Genomic DNA, 19,107 nt, shown 5'->3' on the forward strand with positions numbered 1-19,107 from the left:
GGGGGGGTGCGGCTGCACCTCTGGCGCTGGCACTGCCCAACGAGGGAGGGAAGCGGAAGTAGCCCAGTTTCTCGGAAAGCCCGGCAGGCACACAGTAGGTGCTCAGGGGATGGCCGGCTGACACCGGGAAGCCAGTGGCCCGGTGAGTGCACGCTCCTCCCCCCTCCCCCCACTACGCGGCCGAATGCTCGGGCTGCCCACACGGTCTCTCAGGGTGTATCCGCGTCCAACGACACCCACTCCCACAACAAAGAAGCTTGCCTCCGTGGGGCCGCCTCCCCTCGGCGCCCCCGGCGCACACAGGGGTCTAGGCGCCCGCCCGTCCCCCGGCGCTGCCCCCCGACCACGTTCGGGAGCCGTCCCCTGCGGGCGCAACTGTGCCAAAAAGCAGGACGAAGCCGGGCTGACGCCCGAGGGGCGCGCGGCGACGCCGCCTCCAGCCGCGATTTAAAGGGCAGCGAGGGGCGGAGGGATCCCTGCCGACCCTCAGCGCGGATCCCTCCGCCGCGGCGACGCGCGGCGACGCGCGGCGACGGCTCCTTCGGCTCTCGCCAAATTCGCTTTTTGTCCCTCCGCCGCGGGGAGCACCCAGCGAGGAACTCGTTTCTTTCCCGTGTTTCTCCGCCTCCCCCGCCCCCCGCCCCCCGCGAGTCCCGTAAAAGCAACAGAGGCGGCAGGGGTGGCGCGAGACGGCGTGGTGTCCCTCCGCCCGGCCGAGGGCACTCCTTTTCGTGTCCTTCCACCGTTCCCGGGCGGCGTCCGGACGGCTCACCGGGGGCGGCGACGCGTCTGCGGCGCGGGAGGCGAGGCTCTGGGGCTATGAGGTGAGGCGCCCGGACACCGGAGGCGGCGCGCGCGGCGCCAGGACCCGGGACGCGGACCCCCGGCGAAGGCGGCCTCTGCGACGCCGCGGCCGCGCGAGAGGCGAGGTGAGGCCGGGCGCGGGGACGCGGGGACGCGGGGGCGCGGCGTGGTGGGGGCGGGGGGCTCCGGCCGCGGCTGGGACTTATTTCCCGACAGCGGATGGAGCGGGCGGTGCTGCGGCCGTCGCCGCCATCTTGGATTTTACTCTCCATTTTTCTCGGGAATTATTTTTTGGTGATTAATTTTCTTGGGGGCCGGGGAAGTGCCGCCTGGCAGCGCGGACCCCCCCAGCGCAGCGGCCGGGCCGCCGGGCCGCGCTACGCCGCGAGGAGGAACGGGCAGCGCCCGGCGGTGAGCGGGGGGCGGGCGCGGCGCGGGCGTGCGGGGGTGCCGGGCGGCGGCGGCGGCGGCGGCGGGCTGGGGGCGGGCCGGCGGGGGCGCGGGGCCGGGCGGGGGCCGGGGCCGGGGCGCGGGGAGGGGGGGGTGCCGCGGCCGGGGGAGGGGCGCGGCGGCGGCGGCGGCGGGCGGCGGCGGGCGGCGGCGGGCGGCGGCGGCGGCGGCGGGCGGGGACGCGGGCCCTGCAGTGGGCGCCGCCGCCGGAAGGGAGCGGTAGCGGCCGCCGGGCAGCGCGGGGCCGGGAAGCGCCGGGGCGGCCCGCGGCCGCACGAGGGGAGCAGCCCCGCCGCTCGCGATTGGGGGACTCTGTTTTCCCTCTTCTCCAATGGGCAGCCGTGATCGGGCTCGCCCAATCTGCTACCTCTGCCGCGCTCCCCTTGGGCTTGTTTTTGTTTGGGCTGGAGCCTCGTTCCAGGTCTCCTCAGGGGCCGGTCCCCCACCCTCCCCGTCCCTCCCCTGACAGCGGCGCCGGCCTTGGGCCGCGGCTCGCTTCCCTCGCCCCGGGCCCCCTCGGTCCCCGGCCGTCCTCGCAGAGTGGCGGTTGTCCTTCTGCACACCCAGAGGTGATGGGTATCGGCGTCCGTCCCACCTGGGGGTGGGGAGGACCGTATTTTCGTGGTGACAGCGGGATCCAACTTGCGAGAGTGGTGTAGAAGCAGGTTGGACCGGAGAGATTGACTCTCTCTCTGCGGGCTCGTTTGACCCCGTTCAGGAGCTATCACTTCCGATCCGTTGAGTGGGGAAACTCGGATTACTAAGGAGATGAACGTGTGTTCTTTGAAGATGATTTTTAGAAACTTGCTAAGTGAAATTCATTCTCGCGGGGAGGTCTTATGTAGAGCAGTGGGCAGATGAATTGGTCCGTCGTGATTGTGACTTTTCATCAGGACCGTTTTAGATTTAAGGTACTTTAAACTTTATAAAAGTGTAGTGAAATGTCGGAAGACTGCTGCGTAGGATCGTCAGAGGAAGCAGTTGCCAGCTGGAACTTTTTCCTTTAGTTTTTCATATTGAGAACACGGCTGTAACCTTTGATGACTAGGAGTAAAAACATAAATATTTCGAAAAGGGTGGGGGAAATCATTTTGCCTGAAAATAATCGCCGATAACTTGCATATATTGAAAAAACGTACCTAAAGAGTTACTTGCTGTAGAAACAAGTTTACTTTGTAGCCGAACGTTTGGCAACTTGAAACACAGGTGTGGCCCCGTCACTGTCGGGGCTCCCTATATCCCGAGTAAAGTCCACAAACGCTTTAATCCCAGCATGTGGGGGAACTCCCGGCCCATTTTCCAGTTTTTAATCTCTAAACATTCTACATTCTACTCTCCCTTTCCCAGGCTCTAGTGCAACGAGCTTCTCATGCCTGGCACCTTTTGGTCACGTTCTGCCCAGCATTCCTAGCCACTCTCTGCCCCCTCCCCGCCCCCATCCTTCAGAAAGGTCCAGTGAGAAAGTTACCTGCAAAGACGGCTGGCCCACTCTGGAGGATGCACACTTCCTCCGCGTTCCCTGAGCAGTTGTTACTTGGTTTTATATTTGGTTATTTGCCCATCCCTTCAGCTTTCTTGTGAATTTGTTAATTATTATTTATTTCCTCTGCCTGGGGCAGGTGCAGAGTAGGTGCTTAGTAGGCATTTGATGAAAGTGAATTTCTGAATTTATTAATCTCCAACTTATGGAGCTTCATAGCTTGTATTTAGTTTTTTGAAATATGTCCATTCTAATGTTATTTTAAAACGTTGTTATAAACAAAGCAACTTGGGGGCACCTGGGTGGCTGGCTCAGTCATTAAGCGTCTGCCTTCGGCTCAGGTCATGATCCCAGGGTCCTGGGATCGAGCCCCGCATCGGGCTCCCTGCTCAGCGGGAAGCCTGCTGCTTCCTCTCCCACTCCCCCTGCTTGTGTTCCCTCTCTCGCTGTGTCTCTCTCCGTCAAATAAATAAAAATCTTAAAAAACAAAACGAAAAACAAAGCAACTTAGTTTGAGAGTGAAAGGAATATTATGGATACTTAGTCTTCAAGAGGAGAGGAGGGCTCAGTTTTGTACCCATGAACTTTGAAGCCAGACTCTTTTCAAAGTCATTTCCAAGTGCCCTCTTGCGGGTATGTTGATCTGTCTTCTCAGACACACTGAATTGCTTTCTGTACTTGAACCAGATACCAGTGCGCATACTGGGGGGAAGTAGAGGAGGGTTGGGGGGTATAGCAGAATATGATGTGAAGGAAGTGGTCACAGGTTGTTTGTGTGTTCGAGCATAGAGTTTTGTGGGTGGGGATGTTGATGTGTGATTTTTCCCTTGGGTCCTATAAATCTGGAATCGAATCTTGATTTTTCCCTGTGTAGGACGTGAGTGGCCCAGTTGTGTTGCAGACATGTGTGCCATCTGAACAGCTCCCCGTCCACAGGAATGTCCTTTCCATGGCTTATGAGAGCAAATCCTTTCAGATAAACCATGGGGATTCCATTATTTTATGCTCTTGCCTACCATATATTAGCTTTACTTTTTCTCCACTCACCAAAATCCTTCTTCATGGAGCAAGAGTTTCAGGACTCTGTTATGTGTTAGCCCTAGAACACTATGATTGTTGAGTTTTCCATGCAGGGACTCAAGTCCTTGCTCCACCATGACCCAGTGCTGGTTACATAGATACACCAAGTAAATGCAGGGGGAGAGCGTGGGGTAGTTCTAGTTCAGATACAGCTGTATGCAATAGAAAGACGTTTTCTATATAGGATGTAACTGAATTTTTTTAAAGATTTTACTTACTTATTTGTCAGAGAAAGAGCATAAGGAGGGGGAGCGGCAGGCAGAGGGACCTGATGCGGGACTCACTCCCAGGATCCTGGGATGATGATCTGAGCCACCCAGGCGCCCTGTAACTGAATTTTTCAGTCTGATTTTTACTTTTTATTTTGGGGGCAAAATTATTTTACTGACATGTCTTGGTATAGGAAATTGGTTTAATTGCTATAAGAAGCACAAGCTCAAATTATTACAAGGTAAAATTAAAACTAGCTAATGCACTTTAAATTGTAATCATTAGGGTGTTCTGAGCATTAGAACACAGTGATTTGAAAAGTAATTTCTTGGATAGACTGCCGACTTTGAACTCATAAAACTGCTTTTATTTGGAGCTCTTAAGTTTGAAATACGAGTTAAGCCCTGAAGTTTTAATGGCTGAGTTCCATTGAACATGCTGTACAAGGAAGGGGTCCTAGCAAACAGTAGGGAGTGAGTACCTGGGTCTTTGTCTAAAGGATTTTTAATGAGGGAGTTTAACAGCTTTCTTTAAATTCTTTTTACCAACTCTACATCATCCCCCCCACACACAAAAAAAACCCTCTACAAATCTGTTTTTACTTTAGTTACTACTATAGTCCCTTTTTCGCCCCCATAATTTGGTGTTTCCTAGAATATAGAAGTGTCGGCTGAGAGGAAAGGTCATGACTGACCAGTATCTAACTGTATTTATTAATGTGATCTGAGTTTCTTTTTGTCCTAGTCAAATAAAAGAAAGCACTTGTCATTTACAAACATATTTTGATTTAACAGACATGCTCCTAAATTTTGGTCATGCATGTCTTAATTTATCTGCATTACAGGATTTTACTATTTTAAAGGAATGTCATGGAGAGAAATGTACAGGAAAGACTCAACCTTATTTTTGTAATATGTTAATGCCTAATGTTAGCTTTAAAAAACAAAACACCTTTTCTTTTGACCCTTGTATTGCTTGGAGACAGAGTGGATATATTATCTTTTAGAGCTGGTGATGGAACCAGGAACCATTTGCGTTCTAAAATATTCTCGAAAAAGGAGAAAAGAAGTCACTGATTTCCATAGCCATTGATGCTCGAAATTATGTTTTGCTTCACAGTTTTGTATCCATCATGCCAAAGGGTTCCTAGGACCAGTTTGGTCACTCACTGCCTCTGGCTCCCACCTCTCCTAGCCAGATCTGGGCCTCTCTGATGTCTGTGTGAGGCAGACTTAAGCCACACAGCCTTCTAGGCTTGTCTGCGATTATGACTACATTACATATAATTCTGGAGCTGGATGAAGGACCACTGGAGTAAGAATCGATACCTGTGTTTCAGTCTGCTCTGTCATTATTTATGTAAGACATGGGGCCAAGCCTCAGCTTCTACAACTGAACTTTAATCTCTGAGCTCACTTCCAATTCTAAATTATATTTTATCATTTACACTTAACTGCCACCCTGTTTTCTCACTTCTAAGAGCTATTTTAATATTTTGACATCTCTCTGATTGGTATACCTGTTTCGTTTATGTATCCTATGTAGTTTTCCCTCCCTTTTTCTGAATTGTTGCTATAGCTTACAATCAATTGGGTTTTAGAATTGAGGGGCTAGAGTATATTAACGGCCCAAAAGCTTGATGGCTCTTACTTCTGTATGGCTTCTATTTGTCAGTTGCATCTCTACCAGATGTCTCTCTTTTCTGTATTAATAATAGTATATTAAAGAAAAGGTAAAGGGCGCCTGGGTGGCTCAGTCGGTTAAGCGACTGCCTTCGGCTCAGGTCATGATCCTGGAGTCCCGGGATCGAGTTCCGCATCGGGCTCCCTGCTCGGCGGGGAGTCGGCTTCTCCTCTGACCCTCCCCCCTCTCATGTTCTCTCTCTCTCTCTCTCAAATAAATAAATAAAATCTTTAAAAAAAAAAGAAAAGAAAAAGTAAAAAGACCTAGGGAGCATTCCCTAGTGATAAGTCTTTTCATTTATGGGTGATGCACGTGTGGCTCAAGTATTGGAGTAAAACCCAGACTTCAGTTTGAACACTAGACCCGGCCTTACCACTGAGTAGCAATTTGATTTCAGGGAAGCAATTTTATTTCTGAGATTTAGCCATCTCACGTGTAATGATAATGCCTGTCTCACCGACCTCATAGCGTTGCCAAGCAGGTGAACCCTCAGTGGTGTGTCAGGTGAAACAAACACCTGTGTTTTTAACTTGAGCATCTTTATCCGAACTCCTTCCCAGCAGATCTCTGATGGTACTGGGATTGCCTCTCAGGTCTCGGGCAGAAAATCCCTTCAGTGAAGGGTTGTCCTGCTTTCCACTCTGCACCCTTCTGCCCTGTTCTTCAGATAGCCAGTTTTCACAGACTTCCCTTTGGACTTGCAAGGTCTCCCACTCTAGTAGCCCTGCCCGATTTTCCGGAAAGCTGACGTTCACACGCGCCCTCTAGCGTCCCGTGGACGCAACAATATTCCAGCACCACGAACAGTGCCCGGTGGCTCCCAGTAGGTTCTTGATAAATGTTGGATTCTAGGTCTGCAGAATGATTCATTTTGTCTGTCTGATTTGTGGAACAAGGTTGCAGTAGCTGATACAGTGTAATGATCTCTGAGGAGTATTTTTATTTTCAAGGAAATGCCTATGTTGCATGATGTGGAGGGATATATATTTTTAGCAAGAAAACCAACCTACTCTTAGGAAGATGGAGTTCCCTCCCCCCACTGAAGAGGAAAGGGGGGCTTGGTCCTTCAGCCAGTGAACCAGTGGAGTCTAGGGCTAGAGAGGCCATATGGAAACCTCTCTCTCCTTCAAAAGAGAAACAAAAACACACCTCACTCAGGGTCCAAGAGGATTTAGACAAAGCCAGTTGCGTCAGAAAATATTTGTTTGATGTAAATAGATGCCAGGAGTGTTTTTGATACCCCTCCCCCCCAAAAGAGGGGGTGATTTTTTTCTATATTTGTGCTTTTTATTTCTTTTCCCTGGTCACCCAGTGTAAAGTCTGTTCCCACATGAGTCTCTCTAACATCCTATTTGTTTCCTTTAAAGCTCTTACCAGAATTTGTAGTTTCATACTTAATTGGGTTGTTTCTTTTCCCACGCCATCCTCTGAGGTCCGTGAAGTTAGGAACCATGCCACTTTTGTTCTAGGGTCTTACTCTTCAAATATGGGGCAAAGTATGTTTAAAATTTTGTTTGTGTCAGGATTGTATCGCATTCTTCATAGTGTCCAGAGTGTACAGGCTCTCAACCCAACCACGGCTTAATTTGTTTTTAATTCTCTAAGGCGTGTTTTCATTTGTAAAATGGGGGTGATAGTGGTGGTATCGTGTACGTTATTGTACTGTATGTTACTGTACACGTTGACTACTTTTACTGTATATAAAGTACACGTGAGAGAAAATGTTTTGTTTCACATTAACATACGTTGAGTGTACAGTATATGATTAAAGGGCTGTGATGGGGGTAAATGGCAGGATGCACGTAAAGGCGTTAGCACAGTTCTGGGATGCTGGCAGGAGCAATATTGTGAGAATGGTGCCGGGACCCAAGAACTGCGCTGTCTCTCTGTCGTGCCCGGGACTGCCAGGTTGCCCCGCACCCAGTTCTCTGTTCCCGTCTTGAGCAGACGGTCCCTTAGCTGTGTGTTGGACTTCACAGCGCTTGCGCGTCTGCAGGGCCTCCGTCTCTCCCGCCGTGGGTGCCTCTTGCCCAGTGTAGTTCCTTCTCTCCTCCCCCCCCCCTTTTCTTCCACCAACTGCCCGTGAGAAAGCTCGACTTTTTTTTTCCTTTGGTTTCGTGTGTGGGTAGCCTATTATCTTGTCAGAAGGAGTGAATTCCTTTGGGCAGGCGGGGATTCCTGAGCCTGTTTGTTTTAACCTAAGACTGCTCTGCAGTTCTCTGATTCTCTGAATTGAGATGATGTTGAAACACTTGGTGAACTGTAAAGTCCTTTTGTTAGTGTTGCTCTCCTCACAGCCCCCACTTTTCTCCTGAGTTCTGATGTCTTAGGACAACTTCATCTGGGTTGTGACCCCCCTCCTCAAATTCAGCACATTTAATCTATCTCATCTTTCCGGCAAACCTGTTCCTTCTGTAGCTCAGCTTGTGGCAGTCTTGCAGTCTCCCCAGCTAGAGACTTCTGACCCATCTTGAATGCCTTCCTGTCCCTCACACCTGTGTCTAATTTGTTACCAAGCCTTGCCAACCTTCTATTTGAAACACCAGAGCTTTCCTCCCTCTTCCTGCCTCCCTGTCCGCTGCTACTGTTGCACTTGAGCTTCTCTCTACCTCCAGCCACATGCTTTTTTTCACCAGTAGGATCCTTTCTAGAGTACAAGTGAGCAAATTCTGCCACCTTCTGTCTGTATAACCAAGAAAAAAAAAGTACGTACTTTACGGGATGTGAGAATTAAATGGCAAATGAACAGAGGAGCTATTATTTGTTGTTTTAAAAGTGGAGTTACAGGGGCGCCTGGGTGGCTCAGTCGTGAAGCGTCTGCCTTCGTTTCAGGCCATGATCCCAGGGTCCTGGGATCGAACCCCACATCAGGCTCCCTGCTCTGCGGGAAGGCTGCTTCTCCCTCTCCCACTCCCCCTGCTTGTGTTCCCTCTCTCTCTCTCTCTCTCTCTCTCTCGCTGTCAAATAAATAAAAATCTTAAAAAAAAAAAAAATGGAGTTATAATGGGGCGCCCGGCTGGTGCAGTCAATGGAACGTAAGACTCTTGATCTGGGGGTTGTGAGTTCAAGCCCCACGTTGGGTGCAGAGATTACTTAAAATTTTAAAAACAAAACAAAACAAAAAAACAGTGGAGTTACAGTAAGGAAAAAAATCTTACCAGAAACACAACAGGCTAACTTCCACTGTAGCAAAATCTGTAATTACCCCTGGATGTTGATGTGTGAGGTGTAGTTTGGTATGATTTTTAATTCTACATTGTTGCCAGGAGCCACATTCCTTCTCTTAAGGAGCAGTAGGAAAAACTAAAGCTGGTGTTGGGTCTTTCTCATAAATAGCACCCCAGTCCTTTTATTTTCTTGAAAATATGTGCTGTTTTTAATGGAAATGGTGATGTAATTTCTTGGGAGAGTTATGGTAGGATAAGGAATGGAGGGGAAGTTTTGTGAACAATGCATCAATGTATCTGACCCTCTGTTTCTGCCTTCATTACTTGAGAAGAGGGGACAGTTGGAGATCCTCATGAGCTATTTCTGCTCATTTGATTTGTGTGCCAAACCGAGGAGGTAGGCCCTATTTTCATTTTACTTACGAGGCATTTGTGACGTTAAAGGATTTGTCCATAGCTGCACTGCTAGAGAGTAATGCAGGGGGTCAGAGTGGAACTTAGGTGCCTAGACTCCATCCAGAGCCCCATCCTGAACCCTGTGTGCGCTGCCTCTTGCAAAGTCTGTCAGTTGACAGACTTAGTCTTGGCCTTTAAAACCTGGCCCAAGAATCAGCTTTTGGAAGTTGTTCCTCACCCAGGTCTTTCCCCCGGTAAGAATGGATTGTTCTTTGTTCTGCCTACCTCGCCCCTTCTGAGGAACCGTGGGCCGTACTTACAGACTTTTGACACTAGGTGGCATCTGTTCATAGAAAAGTAAAATGCTGTGGGTCTCAGGGAGGAGTAACAAAGGAAGCGTCCTTGATTTTATTTATAGGCACTACTAGGTACGCAGATGGATCAGATGTGCGAGATGGGGAAGCGAGTTGTTTTGTTTTGTTTTTGCAGGATTTCTCCCAACAACCACATCAACTAAAACCTTTGTTTTGGAAATACCTACCAAGACAGTTGAAGACACAAATTTTTCTTATATCAAATCCTTTGTTGTGATACATATTGGATGAATATTGGGTATTACTGGATAAATAAGGAACCGTGAATTAATATTTTTTTGTCCTGAGGCAGTGGGAGGGGGGGAGTTTATTACATGCCCAGTTGCAGGTCGGCAGGCTTAAGTGTTGCAATATCCAATTGTGAACTTACCAGTAGTACATGTTTTGCTGTTTCATATGTTCTGCTAAATGAAAAATCCTAACTAAGAGTTTTACTTTTCATTTTTATTGTAAAATTTTTACGTTAACAGAAAAATGTTCAATCGTAACACTTCTATGGAAGGTCTTGGTTATCTGGGGTTAAAGCAATTAAATGTGTAATTGAGATGCTAGCTTTGTCTTCAAAATCCATATAGCTCTCCCTGTAGCCGCGACTCACACTTGCAGTTGAAGGGGGGAAATGGCCTTTTTTTTAAAGTATATTTAAAACAACTCTTCAAAGGCCTTTAAGAGTTTTTCCTGTGAATTTTATGTGTTTTGGGGGTCTGGTAACTGTAAAGCATTTTCACTTTGGTTTATTTTGTCATGGTCTCTGTATTAGTTGCCTGTGGCTGCTGTGACAAATTACCACGAATTTGGTGGCCTTGAACAGCAGAGATGTGCTCTCAGTTGGGCAGGCCCGAGGCTCACCGTCTGTTTCAATGGGCCAAAATCACGGTATGTTAGGGCTCCCCCTGGAGGCCGTAGGAGAGAATCCTTTTCTTGCCTCTGCCAGCTTCTGCGTGGCGTTCCTTTGCTGGTGGCCGTGTCACTGCAGTCCTCGCCTCTCTTTCTCTTGGGTGTGTGGTGTCAAAGCTTCCTCTGCCACTCTCATAAGGTCTCTTGCGATAGCATTTAGAGCCTGCTCAGATAACCTGTGTCATCTCAAAATCCATAATTTAAATCACCTCTCCAAAGACCCTTTTCCTGATAAGCTGATATTCACGGGTTCCAGATTAGAACCTGATACCTTTGGGGACCATTTTTCAGCCCTTTGGAGCAGTTAGCACGACCAGTTCAGCGTGGTAAGTAGTGCTGGCTCTAGCCATCATTTTATCTTAATCTAGCCATATCTTACTATGCATTGTGGGAAACTGCTTTGAGTCAGGGGCCATCTCTTGCCTGGGTCGGATGGGGCTTTGTCACCTGAGGCTGCTTGGGGAGGCTGTTAAATTGGCTGAAGCAAAATGCTTGATGAGTTTGACTCTACCAAAGCTGGAAAAGAAAGCAGCAACGATACTTAGTCATCTAACTTCTCAAATGACACTTCTTTCTGACAATATTTATCGGAGTAGGTTGTAAGGTTACAGGTGTGATCATGAGTTCATGGTTGTCTTCTAACAAACTGGCAAGTAAATGTCTTGTCAAAGTGTACTACCGTCTTACTGTATTATAATATGGAATATTGACCACAAGTGCTTCTGCTAGCTTCATGGGGCTTCTTATATTGGCCTGATAGTATGAATTATTGTTCTAGGATTCCATGGAGCCTTGGATATATATTGATTACAGATGGATTTGGAATAACCATTGATAAAGACTGATTTGCTTCCTTGATCTATTATTGTAGAGGCTTTTGTAACTTCAGATTTAAGAGAAAGGACTAATCACCAGTTGGGCTCACATGTAGCAGTTAGGTTTGTGACTAGAGGGGGGATGTGATATGATGGACCTGTGGTATGTTGGGCCTTGTGCTAGTTTCCAGTGATATGAAAGTGTACCTTAGCTAGCAAACAGTGCAGTGGGGAAGCCAAGTATTACCAAGTTATTACATGAAGAAATAAGTACAGTTGTACTGAGCTCCATGAAAGAGAAAGCCTATAACAAGGCAGTCTATGAGATGGAGGCCTGGGGTTGGGGGCGGGAGCTGGTGGGTAGCTTGACAGCATCCTGAGTGCAAAGGCCCTGTGTAGGGAGCGCGCCTAGCAAACCAGCAGGATGACAACTGGGCTGTGTCTGGAGTTGTAGCCGGAGTGAGGGGAGAGGGGCAGGGCTGCGTCATGCAGGACCTTCATAGGCACCGGCAAGGTGAGTTCTATCAATGGTGGTTCATAACGATTTCCAAATACTTTTGTTTTTGCTATTGCATGTAGGCCAGGCGTGTGAGCCTAGAATGGAAATTGGATTTTTACCTCACTGGTGGGACATTGTTGGCACTGACCTTAGCCTATGCGGTCACTCCTGGTCCAGTGTGGGTGCTTTTGTTCCTTTGGGGTGTGTGTGTTTGCTTTTTGTCTCCTCTTTGGATAGTGCTTTCTTTTATTTTTATGCCCCTTATTTGTGTTTGTCTTCTTTGTGCTTATTTTAAATATAAAGCTCCGGGGAGTCTGGGAGTGTGGCACTTGAACATCACAGAGTCCACAAGCAAAGGCATCAGAAACGTGTGGAAGTCTTTCAGTGACATGTGACTTCCCTGACGTTGAATTCCTGTATTTAACGTTTTAGAAATTGGCTTTAACTTACATACATAAGAATGATGAAGAAGGATTTTTGTGATGTCTGTTTTATTTTTTTATATGTTTAAATTTTTATTATAAAGGTAATACATGCTCATTTTGAAAAGTTGAGCCTTGTGAAAAATGTACCATGTAACAAAAAAATTGGGGCGCCTGGGTGGCTCAGTCATTGGGCATCTGCCTTCAGCTCGGGTCATGATCCCAGGGTCCTGGGATCAAGCCCCTCATCAGGCTCCCTGCTCCACGGGAAGCCTGCTTCTCCTTCTCCCACTCCCCCTGCTTGTGTTCCCTCTCTCGCTGTCTCTCTCTGTCAAATAAATAAAATCTTAAAAAAAAGGGCGCCTGGGGGCGCCTGGGTGGCTCAGCTGGTTGGGCGACTGCCTTCGGCTCAGGTCATGATCCTGGAGTCCCGGGATCGAGTCCCGCATCGGGCTCCCTGCTCGGCAGGGAGTCTGCTTCTCCCTCTGACCCTCTTTCCTCTCGTGCTATCTCTCATTCTCGCCTTCTCAAATAAATAAATAAAATCTTTAAAAAAAAAAAAAAGGGCGCCTGGGTGGCTCAGTTGGTTGGGCGACTGCCTTCGGCTCAGGTCATGATCCTGGAGTTCTGGGATCGAGTCCCACATTGGGCTCCCTGCTCAGCAGGGAATCTGCTTCTCCCTCTGACCCTCCCCCCTCTCATGCTCTATCTCATTCCCTCTCTCAAGTAAATAAATAAAATCTTTAAAAAAAATTTAAAATCTTAAAAACAAAAATCTATTAAAAAAAATTGCTCGTGATCTCATTCTCCGGAGATAATACTGTTAACCATTTGGTGTTTTGAATTGTTTTCTCAGCATATTGTAGCTGAATCACTTGAAAAGTGTTTGCTCTGCTTTTTCTCAGTGAAGTTTTCCAGAAGTCCTCCAGCAAGCTGAAGTCTGCTTTTTAAAAATGTGTGTTACGTTCTCAACCCCTTGGGACTTGTTTCTTTGTCACTGGGTAATTTCTCTACAATAAACTGAGACAAGTTCAACATGTAAACTGGTTAGAGAATTCTTGGTAATATTGCAGGAATTATATGAACATTCTTGATTCTTTTAGAATCAGTGTTTTCATTTTTCTGACACAGTTTTTAAAATCCTGGTTTGCGTTTAAGACTTTCAGCAGGAAACGTCCAAAAGCTTTAAGTAGGAAAAGATTGGAACCAGAGTTTTCAAATTGGGCATGAGCAGTTCAGTCGAAAGTCACTAAACAGTTTATAAACCCCCCTGTGTGTCCGCAAAGCGGCAGTGGAAAGAGAGAAGGTCATTGACATTCGTCCAGGATCTGTCACTGCTGGGAACAGTACAGGTACTTGACAGGAACCAAACAACTCTGTGCTTTCCTTTGAAACTTTTTCAAGTGTCAGAAGGTTTTTTGTTTGGTTGTTTTTTTCTAATTATAAATAGTAAACGTTTGGGGCAGGAATTTTTTTAATGTTAATCCCATTCCCCCCAAGACAAGGAATGTTGTTGGTGATTTGGGATGGGTGGGGGTGGTGAGTGCGTGTGTGCCTCTTACCTTAGTGGTATTATTGTATTAAGAGTTTCCTCTTTTATTTTTTAAGATTTTTTATTTTTAAGTAATCTCTACACCCAGTGTGGGGCTCTAACTCACGACACCGAGATCAAGAGTCACATGCTCCACTGATTGAGCCCGCCAGGCGCCCCTAAAAAGTTTCCTCTTTAAGTGCAACTCTTAGTTGAGCAGTTTTCAAATACATTTTGTATTATCATGAATTGCCTGCCTTTTTTAAAACTTATGTTTAAGGGGCACCTGGGTGGCTCAGGTGGTTAAGCGTCTGCCTTCGGCTTGGGTCTTAATCCCGGGGTCCTGGGATCGAGCCCCACATCGGGCTCCCTGCTCGGCGGGCAGCCTGCTTCTCCCTCTCCCTCTGCCTCTCCCCCTGCTCATGCGCGCTCTGTCTGTATCTCTGTGTCTCAAGTGAATAAATAAAATATTTTAAAAAATAAATAAATAAAATTTATGTTTGATAATAGAATCTGAAGTAGGTGCTTCCTTCCCCACCTGTTGGTCCAGTGAAGCCATGTGAGGTGAATCCTCCTTTCCTGTTGACTTCAGACCGAGTGAGCCTCGGGGGACTGGTGCTGCCTGTCCCGGAGCATTGGCACGACTGTGTTTCCTTAGAGCCCGCCTGCATCATTCTTGTGAACACTCATAAAAATAGAGGGAGCTTGCACAGTGCCCTCAGGACCTCCACCCTGTTACACTCAGATGGTCTTTCTCCGATAGAAAACTACCCTGTTCTTTTAAAAACTTTTTTTCTTTAAGATTTTATTTATTTTATTTGAGAAAGAGAGAGAGGGCACAAGCACGAGGAGTGGCAGAGGGAAAGGGAGAAGCAGGCTCCCTCCGCAGGGAGCCTGATACGGGGCTCCGTCCCCCAGAAAAAAACTTAATTTTTTTTTTATTTTTTCTAAAGGCAGATGTTTATAAACTCTCTGAAGGGGTGCTATTCTCAAATTAACCCCTTCCCATCATCCCATTCTCTGAGTTTAATTTACACGTGTCCTTCAGTCATGTGCAATTTTCTCCTCTCATTTGAAACAAATGAACCAGAACTTAGGACTCTTTCTGTTCGTTATTCCTTACGTTCCCCTCTGCCATCTAACTCTTTCCCCACAAGCCCATGTTTCAAGACATCACGTCCATTTTAGAAGTTCTCTGTCGTTTCTGAGAGGGGTTCTCGTATCGTCAGTGGCCCATCCTGTCTGTGAGTCTCAGTTCCCGAGAGCGAGCTTTGGCTTGTGAGCAGCTGCAGCCTGTGCCCCAGTGGGTCGCCCCTTCCTGAAGCACTGACCCCTGTTTGCTCTCGCTCCTCCTCCCTCCCGCCCTCGTTACCCCTGTCAGTATCCTTTGCTGCTAGCGTCTTGGCTTGAGGGCTGCCCCCTCTGTCCTTAGACTTCTTTCATCTGTGCTCACCCCCCAGGTGACTTCCTGTCCCATTAGGGCTCTGACCAGCCTGACCGGTACTCCGGTACTCTGGGCCCTTGTATCCCGAGGCCCCTTCGGTGTCTCTGCTTGGTCTCTGCCAGGCATCTCACAGACGACCGAAACCAAACTCCCACACCCCAACCCCTGCCAAAACCTGAGCTTCCTGTGGTCTTGGCCACCCTGTAAAAGGTGTTCTTCGGTTCGGAGGCATGTTAGAGTCCTCTTTCTTTCACAGACCCTGTCTGTCCTCGAACCTTCAGAAGAGATCTCGAAACCAGCTACTTCTCACCACCTGTGCTGCTCCAGGCCCCCAGTATCCTCTGGGTCATTGCAGTAGCCTCTTAACTGGTGTTCTCTCATGTCCCCCAATTACTTGTAGCGGCGTTAAATCTGCTTTTTTTAAAAGCATTTATTTGTGAGCTTTTCTCCATGTAGCAAGCCGCTGGTGTGGGCCTTTAAAATGGTAACTTGGACCACGGCATTCCTGCTTTCCACCTCCCTGAGAGTTCTTGCCCACGTCTCAGCAGTGGCTCGGAGGCCCTCTGACCTCCCTTCTGCCCCTGCCCCACCCCCCCCGACAGCCACACTAGGCCCCGCGCTGGTCCTCTGCCCACCCACTGCTTCTCTCCCCCAGGTTTGTGCTTGCCCTTTGCCAGTGCACGCTCCCTATTGCTGCCTGGCATCCCCCCCCCCCACCTTGCACCACCTGAAGCACTCCCTGCCGCTTACAAACTGCTTTATTTTCTCCAAGGTGCTGGCATTGATTTGTTAACTTGTTATTTCCTAGAGATTTCTTCATTAGAATATAAGCACATAGGAGGGCAGAAACCTGTTTTTGTTTTTTGCTGTATCCTCAGGGCCTGGAACAGGATATTTAGTAGATGTCTAATAATTTTCCTGATATTTTTACACACCCTTGAACCCCCCCGTGCAGTCAAAATTCTACAGACAACTTTGGACTCCTTAGAATCTTAACTATTAACAGCCTATTGTTGACCAGAAGCCTTTGAGACAAAATAAATGGTTAACACAAAGTTTGTATGTTACGTGTATTATACACTGTATTCTTACAATAATGTAAAGCTACAGAAGATGTTATTAAGAAGATCATAAGGAAGAGAAAATACATCTATAGTGCTGTACTGTATTAAAAAAAATTTCGGAGCACCTGGGTGGCTCAGCCGTTAAGCATCTGCCTTCGGCTCAGGTCATGGTCCCAGAGTCCTAGGATCAAGCCCCGCGTCGGGCTTCTTGCTCGGCGGGAAGCCTGCTTCTCCCTCTCCCACTCCCCCTGCTTGTGTTCCCTCTCTCGCTGTGTCTCTCTCTGTCAAATAAACAAGATTTTAAAAAGAAAAAAAAAAATTTTTTTTTTTTTCACAAAGAAGTGGACACGCACTGTTCAAACCCATGTTGTTCAAGGGTCAACGGTATTGGGAAATCCGAACACAGAAAGATTTGTAGTTGTTATGCCATTTGAGGAGCGGCCAGTACTCCTTTCTTAAACTTTTTTCTTCCAATTTTGGGATAAATTTCAGGTAATTTTTACTTCTAAATATAGTTAGTGGCCAATTAGCTCAGACACTGTCAACCAAGCCAAGACCATGGTGGTATTTCTATGTGAGCCATCTGTGTCCCAGGCCAGAGAGACTGCACCCTTGCTTCTGTTGGGAGTGGGACCTCCATGGGAGCTGTGAAACCTTTAGGCTTTGCTGGCCACCCAGTGTCCTCAACTTCTGTTTCTCCACAGTCTACTACAGTATCAGCTGTGTTTAGCCTTTGAAATTCCATCTCCACCTTTAATATGTAAGTACTCTTTTGGCTTGTGGTCAGCAAGAACAGATTCCACACTCAGGAGGGCAGAACAATCAATGATCAGAGAATTAGTAGAGTATGTATTCATTTTGAGCTAGCAATTTATTTTTTAAGATTTTATTTATTAGAGAGAGTACGAGCAGGAGGAGGGGCAGAGAGAGGGGAGAAGCAGGCTCCCCACTGAGCGGGGAGCCCGACACGGGGCTCGATCCCATGACCCCAGGATCATGACCCGAGCCGAAGGCAGACCGTTAACCGACTGAGCCACCCAGGCGCCCCTTGAGCTAGAAATTCATAAGTAGCTCCCAAATTTCTGATGGTTTCACTCGAACTGGTTTTACAAAATAATTCATTTGTGAGCATAAGTAAAGTTTTTTGCCTTGACGACAGCCATTGTTATCTGGACAAGTGGAGAGTATCAGAGCCTCTGCTAGAATATATCCAGACATGTGGGGTGTATTCATACTAGTGAAATTCAGCTTTCACTTTCTCTTATTGACAGAGTGATACCTTAGTACTTAAGTTTAAAAAACAAAATACCAGTTGACTGCAGTATAAATGAGACTAAAGGTTATGAGTTTGCTCCAATTTGGATGGATCATTAATCTTCAATTGAAATTATGTATAAGTTAGAGTGGATCTCAGTCTCTGTTCCATGAACTAAGCTGAAGTGTGCTACTAAAATGATTTATTGGCGAACTTTCCTAATTCTCAGGGAAAAAACTGGGTCAATAGGTATAATTTCCTCAGAATAAAATTTTGGCATCTCTTCTTTGCCCCAACAAATGATCAAGTGAATGAGTAAGTAACTGAGAACAATAGTTCTCACACTGGAGTTTACTTCAGAACCACGTGGGGGGCTTTACTAAGGACAAGTTGCTGGGCTTCATCCCGGGTTTTCTGCTTTTTATCTCTGAGTGAGAATCGGGGTTGGGATTCAGGATTCTCTGTGGAGAGATAACTTGCTATTTCTTTTCTCTCTTAATTCTCTCTAAAGCCATATTGCTCTTCTCTGTTCCATGTGGTTCTATTTTATGTCTCACCGTTGAAGGGTATTAGGACTCCTGAGTCCGGAAAACACATTCTTCAGTCGTGCTCCATAAACTGTGTATTCCAGGAGGGCATTCTTGAGATGGACTTCCTAAAGGACCACAAGCACTTTACCTTCTCCTTCTTCTTCTTTTCCTCTGAAGGTGCAGAACTAGGGGGTGAAGCAGAAGGCAGAAGGGCAGGTGGTAGGGGGGTTGCTGTCGATAGTGGCTGTGATTCCAGCCAAGTCTTTGTGCAGGCGGGGGCTTCAGTCACTGCCTTGAACAGCAGAGGCATCTTGAGAAAGAAGCGGACTTGAAGAGGTCAGGTTATGACTTTAGTATTCTGCAGTTTAAAACAGTACAGAAAGTAGTTCCGGGGCACCTGGGTGGCTTAGTCGGTTAAGCATCTACTCTTGGTTTCAGCTCAGGTCATGATCTCAGGGTCGTGGGAACGAGCCCCGCGTTGGGCTCTGCGCTCAGCAGGGAGTCTGCTTTGGATCCTCTCTCTCCCTCTGCCCTTCCCCTGACTTGCACACATGCACGCACTCTCTAAAATAAATAAGGATTTTTAAAAAATTAATGTTTTGTATTTTTGTTGGGTATCTAAAATTAAAGTTATGACCAGGTGTACATTTCTAGAAGTACTTCAAAATAATGTATCATTTGTGTTTTTAAAAAATAAGGGAAATTGGCCTTTGTATGGGGTAGTGAGAGACCCTCAGGCAGCAGTGCTGGGTTCTCCTCATTCTGCCCCAGCCCGATGGTGTGGCCTGGGCCATGGGACTTCTCAGCCTCTGTGGTGGTGGTTCCATCTGCAAATCAAAGGAGTTGTACTAGGGTCTTAAAGCCCCTTTAGCTCTGAAGTTCTATGTGTTTGCACTTTCTTATCCTGAAACTCTTTTAGTCTGGTTTATAATAAAGCATAATTCCATAATGAGGTGATGCTATGGACATCCCTATTATCGTTCCATTACCAGCAAAATGTAACCCG

The 19,107-nt window shown here is 47.3% G+C and overlaps 1 protein-coding gene across 1 annotated transcript in view; it reads left to right on the forward strand.

Annotated features, from left to right (window-relative positions):
* Window positions 1-559: 559 nt before the first annotated feature.
* Window positions 560-19,107, forward strand: part of KMT5B (lysine methyltransferase 5B) — a 53,622-nt gene continuing 35,074 nt past the window's right edge. The window contains exon 1 of the mRNA XM_028117858.2: window positions 560-929. The gene's annotated coding sequence lies outside the window, so the exon portion shown is untranslated. The remainder of the gene's footprint in view (window positions 930-19,107) is intronic.

Source organism: Eumetopias jubatus, unplaced genomic scaffold (assembly GCF_037043125.1).
Source record: "Eumetopias jubatus isolate StellerSeaLion01/CBP00866 unplaced genomic scaffold, mEumJub1_p1.0 scaffold_13, whole genome shotgun sequence".
Taxonomy (NCBI): domain Eukaryota; kingdom Metazoa; phylum Chordata; class Mammalia; order Carnivora; family Otariidae; genus Eumetopias; species Eumetopias jubatus.